At 42.9% G+C, this 10,514-nt stretch overlaps 1 long non-coding RNA gene across 1 annotated transcript; it reads left to right on the top strand.

The window, feature by feature from the left end:
- The first annotated feature begins 38 nt into the window (after positions 1–38).
- On the top strand, positions 39–2,463 carry LOC136788896 (uncharacterized). Its single transcript, XR_010827446.1, has 2 exons — positions 39–177; positions 2,154–2,463. It is a non-coding gene; the product is annotated as an uncharacterized lncRNA (long non-coding RNA).
- The last annotated feature ends 8,051 nt before the right edge of the window (positions 2,464–10,514 follow it).

Consider the following 10,514-nt stretch of genomic DNA (forward strand, 5'->3'; position numbering starts at 1 on the left):
CTGCCCCAACAGGGCCTGTAGCACTTTGCCCCAGATGCCACAAAGACTGTTGGGTTGGGTTGGTGTTTTGATGTGTCTTTTTTATTTTTTTTTTGCCTTGATTTACCATTAAGTGGGTTGCAAATTGGTTGAACAAGCATGCTAGGAGAGTGGGGATCAGACACAGGACACCTCTTTGTAAGCCAGTAACTAGTAGTGACATAGAAATGAAAGGAATGGATGATACTCCAGAAGGCTGTCTTGTCATCTCTCTGCCCCTGCTCCCCGTGGGGTCCCTCCCACGGGATGCCGTCCTTCCCAAACTGAGTCTGCGGGGGCCGCCCACAGGCAGCAGCTCTTCAAGAACTGCTCCCACGTGGCTCCGTACCACGGGATCCATCCATCCCCCAGGAGCAAACTGCTCCAGCACGGGTCCCCCACGGGTGGGCGGCAGCTCCCCCCAGACCCCCTGCTCCTGCGTGGGCTCCTCTCCACGGGCTGCAGCTCCGGCCCGGGGCCTGCTCCTGCGGGGGCTCTCCATGGGCCGCAGCCTCCTCCAGGCCACATCCACCTGCTCCAGCGGGGGCTCCTCCACGGGCTGCAGCGTGGAGATCTGCTCCGTGTGGGACCCATGGGCTGCAGGGGGACAGCCTGCTCCACCAGGGGCCTCTCCACAGGCCGCAGGGGAACTGCTGCTGCCTGCCTGGAGCACCTCCTGCCCTCCTGCTGCACTGCCCTTGGGGGCTGCAGGGCTGGCTCTCACCCCTCTCTCCCAGCTGCTGTAGCCCAGCACTTCTTTCCCTTCCTTAACTCTGCTCTCCCAGAGACCCGCCCTTTGTCACTCATGGCTCAGCTCTGGCCAGCGGCTGGTCCCTCTTGGAGCAGCTGGGGCTGTCTCTTAGAGGCCACCTCTGCAGCCCCCCTTGCTACCAAAACCTTGCCAGATAAACCCACCACACTGAGTAAAATTAGTTCTTAACTGTTCTATTACTTGTATTCATTTATATATCCTTTCTGTTTGGTTTCAGAGAGCTGAAGGCACAAAAATCCCTGATCTAAAGAATTGTCACTGTATTTTAATAATTGTTATCATTATAAATTTTCTCACAAAACAAAAAAACTGTAACTAAACTGCTATGAAAGGTGAAAGGATGATAGCCATATAAACTGTCTTTTCCTCTAGCTGAAGAATTCATAGACCCTGTGCAACGCAGGTATCCTCTCATTGCTTAGCTAATTTGCGCTTGTCCTGACCTGCAGCCAGTCTCTAAAAATGAATGAACATAGTTTGTAATGAACATCGTTTGTACTTGATCTACTGCCTCTCTTTTTGTGTGCCAATAAGTACTAAAAACAGGAGAGGTTTCATTTCATATATATATTGAGTGACCCAGTATAAGCCATGGGTCAGGATGAAACTATCAGACAAGTTTCTCCTTCAGTGCAGCACCACTCTTGAAACTATTGGCTAAAAATATTCTCTTTTCCTCTTTCAAAAATATTTTTTTTCTAACTTCCTCCTATCGGTAATTTTAACTCTAGTCCTGTTTTGAGAAATAACCAAGTTCTGAAGAGGCAAGAAAAAAGGAGGCTAGGAAAAATAAATACCTCCTATAATCAAATAGATGAGGACAGGAAACCTCTTCTTGTGAAAACATTAATGTGCTTCAAAAAAGCAATTATATGTGAAAACATTTCTCTGTTTATTTCACCATAACTCAGGGTTCATTGCAGCCACGATGGTATCACACATATAGTTTTCAACTTCCACAAGTTTCCCAACAGCAGAATTTTGTGTTTCCTTGCCCATGTGATACTCTGCATTTTATTGCTCATATTTTGTGCAAAGCCCTGGCCGTGAAGCCTTAAGGGGCTACTGCAGGAAGGATTACTAGTCCCAGAAGTTCAGAACTTCTTTTAAAGTCCATAGTTTCCATAGCTGCCTTCAGAATTCCTCTCTTTAAAACGCTCGTTATAGGTGTAATCTCAAACAGATGCTGATTTTTCTGTGATGCGTTATAACACAGATTGAATCAAATAGCTTTAACTATCAGTGTCCACAACCAACTGCTTTCTTCAGCCAAGACCCACTACCATAAATTAATCGCCTTCCACACCTGAAATGCAGTACAACTCTCTTCATCCTTTTAATTTTACCTCTGCATTTCTTCCAGATTTGTCACCTCAGCAGAGAGATGGAGGGACCTTCTTCGTACAGAGTGACGGGCTAATGGCAGGAAGCTGAACACCGCGCCAGCCTCACTGACCCCTCACCAATGCGTACAGTATCTTCTGCCATAAATAAGAATCACATCTGAGGCTGGTTGTACTGCTTTGCATCATCAGGAGTCTGCGAGTCCCCAGGCTACCCTTGCTCCTTCTCCTCACGCTCCCACCGTCTAAGCACACTAGTGCACACGAGCGTATGTGCACACATCTAGTTGCAGCCTCATTTGTTTAGATGATTAAACTGCTGTAAATGCAGTATTTGTTTTCTTTCCATTTCCTTTCTGCTTAATCCTCACACCTGGTTCAGTCCATGAGTTTGCATAATGTTTTCTGGAAGGTGAGAGAGGGAATTTTGAGCAGGGTGAGCAAAGAATTTTGCTATGCTGAGGGCACCTTGCAGAAAATGTGTTTAAGAAAGGGCAAGAAAAGACAGAGAGAGAGAAGGAGGGAACAAAAGGAGGGATAAACATCAGAGGAGACACCAAGGTCAGAGGAAGAGGGGGAGTTGCTCCATGGTAGAGCAGATACTCCCTGTAACCAGTGGAGGATCCACACTGGAGCATGGGCAGAGAGCTAGGAGAAGGAGCGGCAGAGAGAAACCCCCAAGCACTGGCTGTTAAACCCCAGCCTCCATCCCTCTGTGCTCACGGTTGGATGGAGGATTCAGGAGCAGGCCTGAGAAAGCAGGTAGGAAAGGTAGATTTAATGATTGTCTTTGCTTCTCACCATTTGAATCTATTTTAATTGGCAATAAAATACACTTTCTCCAAGTGAAGCCTGTTTTGCCAATGGCAGCAACTGGTAAGCAATCTCCCTGTCTTAATCTCAACCCATGACCTTTCTCAACCTCTTTCCTTTCCCAGTCCCACAGAGGAGGGTGAGGGAGCAGCTGGGTGGGAGTTTGGCTGTTAGCCAAGGCTAACCCACCACAACATTACAACATTTTACTGTGTTATGGTGACATGCAGAGGCCTCAGTTGTCATTAGAAGAGGAACGGCCCTTGCCTGTAAAGATCACACAGTGAGACCATACAGGGACAAGACCAAGAACTCCCATGCCATATGCTTGTGGATCAGCTGCAGAGTCTCCAGTCTTTCTGAAAGTTTAACATATGTCATGGGGAAAAAGTGAAACCTTGACATAAGGAAAGACATAAGCTTAATTAATACCTTATGTAATGAATAACTACTGCAGCTTGCAACAACTGCACTCCGTAGAGTTTCTGTGGTGAGACACTGCAGTCAGGATAACTCTGGCAGCAGCGAGCACATGGTCACAGAAGGGCTGAGGCTGGCAGGGACCACTGGAGGCACCAGGTCCTGCTCCTGCTCCAGCAGGGCCACCCAAAGCAGGGTGCCCAGGACCACATCCAGGTGGCTTTTGGAGATTTCTGAGGACACTGCCCACTGAGACTCCAGAGCCACAATGGGCAGCCTGTGCCAGTACCTGCACAGCAAAGAAGTGCTTCCTGATGTTCAGAGGCAACCTCTGTGTTCCAGTTTGTGCCCACTGCCTCTTGTCCTGGCACTGGGCACTACTGACAAGAGCCTGGCTCTATCATCTTTGCACCCTCCCTTTAGGTGTGCATTCAGTAAGATCCCCCTGTGCCTGCACTTCTCCAGGCTGAACAGCCCCTGCTCTCAGCCTTTCCTCACAGAAGAGATGCTCCAGTCCCTTCAATGTATTCATGGCCCTTCTCCTGGACTCTCCCCGGGATGTCCATGTCTCTCTTGTACTGGGGCAGGGGTCAGAATTGGACACAGTACTTCAGGTGTGGCCTCACCAGTGCTGCATAGAGAAAGATCACCTTCAGCCCACCTTTGATACTTTGCTTAATGCAGCCTAGACTACCATTACCTTTGTTTGTGGCAACTCACAAGGGCACATTGCTGGCTCATGTTCAACCTTGACTGTCCCATGGGGTTTGCCACTAGTTACTAGCTCAATCTAGATTTTCCACCACTGAACACCACCTTCTGGGCTCATCCACTCAGTCATTAACTCACCTCACTGTCTGCCCATGCAGCCCGTAAATCAACAGCTTGTCTATGAAGATCATGGGGGACAGTGTCAAAGATACTTACTGAAGATCAGGTTGGTAATATCCACTGTTCTTCCCTATCCATTAGCTTGGTCATTTCATCACAGAAGCTCAAGAAGTTGATTGAGCATGACTTCCCTACTGACTACTCCTGGTGATTTTCTTGCCCTTCGTGTGCCTGGAAATGGTTTCCAGGATCAGCTGCTCCATCACCTTCCCAAAGATCACAGCAAGGCTGACTGGCCTATAATTCTGTCCTTCTTGCCTTTCCTGAAGATAGCACTGACATTTGTTTTGCTCCAGTCTTCAGGTCCTGTTCCCAGTTACCATGATTGATCAAGTATTATCAACAGGTGATGCAGTGACATCCACCAGCTCCCTCAGCACTCATGCATGCATTCCAGTAAGATCCATGGACATATATATGTCCAGTTTGCTTAAGCATTCCCTGACCCGATCCTCTTCTACTAAAGGTGTATCATCCTTCCTCCAGCCTTTCCCTCTGGTCTCTGGGGCCTGGGATTCCTGAAGCTCAGCTTTTCTGCCAAAGACTGAAGCAAGGAAGGCATTCAGTATCTCGTCCTTTTCCCTTTGTAATCAGGTCTCCCATTTCATTCAGCAGTGGACTCACATTTTCCCTAATTTTCCTTTTTTCACCTATGTGCTTACAGAAGACCTTCTTGTGCTTCGGATCAGATTCAATTCCATTTGGTCGTTTAGCTTTCCTAATTTCATTGCTGGATGCTTGGACAATGTCTCTGTTTTCTTTCCAGGTCATGCATCCTTGCTTCCACCCTCTGTATGCTCCACTTTTGTGTTTAAGTTTGGCTAGGAGCTCCTGACATTTTTGCCTGATTTCCTACTGATTGGAATGTACCTCTCTTGAGTTTGGAGGAGATGATCCTTGAATACCTATCCCTTGTCAGTGCCTTTAGAAATCAGTTCAGGAAGGTTTCCATTCTTGTCAATTTTCCCTAGTGAATACCAGAACATTGCAAGAAAATTTGACTCCGCTGAGATCAGAATAATATAAGTGAAAACTGGATTTGGTTTGATGAGGATTTCAGGTCTATGTAACAATTCAAATGAGGCCTTTCCTCTGTTTTGTCAACTTATCTGTCTTTATGTCTGCTAAAGAAAAAAAAAAGATAAGGAGCTTGAACAGTTGAGAGTAATCCATAAACAAAGGCACTCTTCCCATGCCCACCCTGCCACTTCAGTCCCATCTCCTCAGGAGCAGGGTTACAATTCCTCAGCTGCTAAATGAAGTCAGTCAAAATCCAGTGTAGCTTTAAACAAAATCTACTTAAAGCACCAAAGAAAAAGCAGCAGTTCATATTGGATTTGATATGTAGGATTTTATGTTTTTAATTAAAAAAAAAAAGTCACAGAGTCTATGTTTAAAGCTTTATTCTTTGTGTACACAAAGTTCATACCCTCAACTGCTGGTTATGAAAATAATTTTCTCTTAGGAGGCACTAGGCTGGCTGGCTGTGTTGCTACGTGTTTGGGAATAGTTGTGCACTGAGTTAATCAAATCTGTTAATCAACTTTGGTAAAGATCTGGGTTCAATCTGTTGAAAAATTGAGCAAGATAAGATATATTACACCTCTCGTCTTTCTCATTGTGACAGGTGTATCAGCATGAACAGTTTATCTTTCTGTCCTATCAGTATTTAACATTTCAGAGTTACGTTGCCTTAGGGCTCCTGTACAAGTTAATTAAATGATGTTGCATACTAATGCCCTGTCTTCATGTGAGGTTGCAAATTCATTATGCTGGGATGTTTTTCTTTATTTCTGCCGTGATAGACATTCTGCACCTAGATGTCAGTTTAAAAATGTAAATAATTTTTCATCTGAGTACTCATGGTTTTTGGCAAGAAGTGTTGCCTTAATCTCTCACCAAATAAATAAATGCTCAATGAAATATATGTAAAATCTTTTTGTTTACCCAGCTGGACAAGGCCATTTTTAGAAATTGTTTGAAGTGGATGGATACTGATGTAATTTTGGAAAATGCTCTAAACAGGGAAAAATGTTTTCCTTTTATTATAAGTCAATACCAGGAGGGGAAGAAATACAGTAAAACTTGCAGTAAGCAGTTTCTGAGGGGAACAGCAAAAATTGACCGCTATTGGACATGATCCCCTAATAAATCTGGAGAAGACTTTATTGAATGTTTTCAGAGATATTCAGTTTGTCTACAGAGCTGTCTGATCAAGTTTGTATTTTGTGTATAATGTGTAATTTTGTTAAGGAGAATGTTTAGCCATAAAAGACATCTCCCTCTTAATAATGAACATTTTGGTATAATAATTGTTCTGTAGCAAAAAATCTTGCCTACAAAACAACATGCAGAGAAATATGTGGTTTCCCATGTGATTAGTTGCTGTTTTTTAAATTTGCTCATTATTAGACATTCAGTATACTTTTCCCTTAAGCTGTATTTGAGAGTGAGGCTACTTGAAGGAACCACTAGGTTCTCACATTGAACTTTGAATATCCAAGTGTTTTCCAAAACAGGAAAATGTTTTATTAAGCAATAGTGAAGTCAGGCATAAAATGACTCTGTGTTCTGACTGACTGTCTTTATGTGGTTGAGGAAAACTGAACCCTGTTCTTGATGAGAATATGATGTGGCAATGATAGCCTACAGAAAGGTTTTCCTGTGTAGTATTGTCAGGAGCTATCATTCTGCATTCTGGAGAATAAATAACGCAAAGATAGTGAGTATAATCAATTTTACTCTGTGGACCTGCTAGTAATATTAATCATGACTGTAAATAAAACTCTCGGTAGTTGCACTGCACATGGTTCCCCCATGATACTTTGGTGGATGGTGCTTCCAGAGAACTTGTGATGCACACAGATGGCTTCAAGCTTCATGGATTTAGTCAGGCAGACAACTGCACAGGAGGTTACTCCTTATCAATAGGCATTTAATATTTTACTAATGTCAGCACAGCACTATCATCAGAGACTGCTAACTGAGGAACAGATCCCTATATGTCCTGGTCGGAGCAGAGGGAAAACTTGCCGTGCTGAGCTTAAAGTTCAGGTGTACGAATAGAGACCAACAGTATGGGCAGAGAATTCTCGTCAGAGATAATACTCTTCTTACAACCCCAGCCATCTGAATCTGTGAGAATCCCTGCTTTTTTTGAAAATCTAATTTTGTTTGTTTGTATATTTTTTATGAAGGCAATGAAGATAGTTTTGTGCAGCTTATTCTGTAGGGTGTTTAGGCCTTATATAAAGTCAACAGTGAACAAATGCTAGGTTTTATCTTTAAGCTTTAGACAGTTGCTGTGTCTCAGAGGGTACGCAAACGGAGAAAAAGCGGCAGTCATTTAACAAGAGTAGATTACAAATGGGAGGAGGAAGGAGAAAGAATGTGGCAGAAATTGTGGCCCAGTGTTGCTTTTGACAATAAAACAACACTTTCATTGCACTGTTTTTGGTTTCAAGCAAGTTTTTTTTTTTTTTTGTGTGTGTATTTCACTAATTCTGTTTCCAACCCTGCAATTATAACAATACATATATGAAAGCCAGAAAGCGCAACAGCTGGACTTATAGAAATCAACCTTGAAAAGGTTATGAAAACTGGAGATGATACAAAGCTCTAATATTTTACCAGTAACACACACACACACACAAACAAATAAAACAACCAAGCAAGCAAATACAAAACTCCTTAGAGTGAGACCCTTGATGGTGTTAAGTGCCTCCAGTAGCTACACTGGATCTGCAGCAGTTTGTGCAGTGGAGGACATGGCCCACAATATTTAACTTTGTAATATCCCTTTAAGAAACAGATAAACAAAAATGTCAATGACCTTGGCAGCATTATCCAAGTATCTTAGTTTCACTAGGATGAACTGTTCTTGGAAAAATTCTCCCATCTGAGTCACAATCAGGTTTTTCGTTCTTGAGTAGGAATGTGTGCTGTCCTTCCCCTTTCTCCCTTCCCATTCAGTACTGCATGCAAATTCCAGCTCTCTGGCATTTCGATTTCTGTTGGGTCTTCTCATGTTATGCCAATGTAGAAGGTTTCACATTTTTTGTGACATTCTTTTAAAACAGAACTACTCCAGAGCACCTAGTACCAGTGGTTTGACTTTGAAAAGGATGCTTTTTTGCCTTTGTTCACAAAATGAACTAAAGTAATTTCTCTTCATTTTAGCATGTAACATAAACGGAGGCCTGTGCAGTAGTAGCAGCAACTGCAAAAGTTATTATAAGTAAGCTTATGAAAAGAGTGGTAGGGTAAAAAAAAAAAAAAAAAAAAGAGCTGCTCAGGCAAAATCACATGTGATTTAAACATTGATTATATTGTGAATAAATGTTTCTACCTTTTGTTGAACAAAATAAGTAAAAATTAATATAGTGTTCAGATCCATTTAGTGATCTTCTGTTTGTTTGTTTCTTTTTTCTTGCTGTCTTCTTTTTCATAGTCATATAAAATTTCCTCCAGGAAAGAAATCATGCATGCATTTCAGATCCTTTTGAGAAAGTGGGTACTGATGGTGGTGAAACCACCAAGTGAAGTGTCTGGAACAGTGATATGAACAATGCAGGTCTGACACTCCCCTAAAATCACAAGAGCTGTGGTTTGAAACGTCCGAAGAGCTCCTCATTCACCGGGCTAGTACTGAGATGGATCTGCTCTCAGCCCCTTGGCCTGACACTGCCTTGTTCCGCAAGCCAGTTATTCTCATCACCAGGTTGGAAAGTCTTTCTGTCTCAGTAGCGGTTGATGTGTTTTGAGCAAAGTAGATAAATGTGGGTAAACAGAGGCCCTTCTTTGAACTTGCCACTCCTGTGGTTAGGACTCTGATTTGACAGGGAGGTAGCAGTGGTACAGCCCCTTGCTCTGTGTCAGGCTGAGAGGATTGTAATTGAGGTTTCTGATCCCTTTGTCTGACCTTCAGTAACACCATTTTCTTCAGAACAAAGGAACCTCTACGCTGGCATGAGACTGTTCTGTATTACACCACTTTGAAATAGTTCATAGCAGTGCTGCACCAGCCAAAAATAATTATGGTCAATTCTCCATTATCTGACGGAAAGAAGCAAGCACTTTCCCAAAAACAGAGCAACATGGATGATGCAAGTAGTGGGAGCAGCCATGGAACCAGTTCTCACAAGACTGGCCAGACCCAGGAGTATCTCTGCACTGCACCCTCCTGAGGCTCCACACGGGAGGGGGACTTACTCATTCAGACACAGCGCCCAACCTGAGCTGGCTCTCTGAGAGCACCACATTGCAACAGAGCTGGTAAGCTTTCTAGGAATCCGGAGTGCTCTGCAGCACAGCAGGAGCCAGATCACACTTGATATGGCATGAACACAAGTGCATTAAAGCTGCTGGCCTCCTGCGGGCAAAGAAGAGCCCCTTGGACTCACCTTCAGAGGGTTCTGCAGTGCTGGTTCAGCATGTGTGGTGCTGACACGATAGGTCTGGCTCTCTACTGCGATAATCCTAGTCCAAGTCTAGGCTATATGCTGTGTAAAAACTGCTGTGCCACCCCTGAATTTTGTCCCAGTATAGTAACTCAAGAAGCCTGGATAGGTTCCTGCAGAGCCAGCTTCACTGCCTCTTCTTCAATGGCTTGGTTGTTCAACTGTACAGATCCACCACTCACAGATAGCCATATGAAGAGTACACGGAGAAATGAGTTTTGCTCATGCCATTTGGTTTATTCATGCTTGCCGGCTTACCAACTGAAAGGAGGGTTATGGAAGACAAACAGCATTGTATTGTCCATGAAACCTTCATACAGTGTTGGTGCTCCATTTTCACCTTTTACAAACACATCAAGCATCTTGAAGGCAAAGCTGTGTGAGTCTACTGCTGGCAGTCCCTGCTCAAAGAGAAGCAGCTGAGAGAATGATAGGAGAAGATGAGAAAAGGAAAAAGAAAAAGAAAAAGAAAAAGAAAAAGAAAAAGAAAAAGAAAAAGAAAAAGAAAAAGAAAAAGAAAAAGAAAAAGAAAAAGAAAAAGAAAAAGAAAAAGAAAAAGAAAAAGAAAAAGAAAAAGAAAAAGAAAAAGAAAAAGAAAAAGAAAAAGAAAAAGAAAAAGAAAAAGAAAAAGAAAAAGAAAAAGAAAAAGAAAAAGAAAAAGAAAAAGAAAAAGAAAAAGAAAAAGAAAAAGAAAAAGAAAAAGAAAAAAAGAAAAAGAAAAAAAAGAAAAAGAAAAAGAAAGAAAAAGAAAAAGAAAAAGAAAAAGAAAAAGAAAAAGAAAAAGAAAAAGAAAAAGAA

Source organism: Anser cygnoides, chromosome Z (genome assembly GCF_040182565.1).
Source record: "Anser cygnoides isolate HZ-2024a breed goose chromosome Z, Taihu_goose_T2T_genome, whole genome shotgun sequence".
NCBI classification, from domain to species: domain Eukaryota; kingdom Metazoa; phylum Chordata; class Aves; order Anseriformes; family Anatidae; genus Anser; species Anser cygnoides.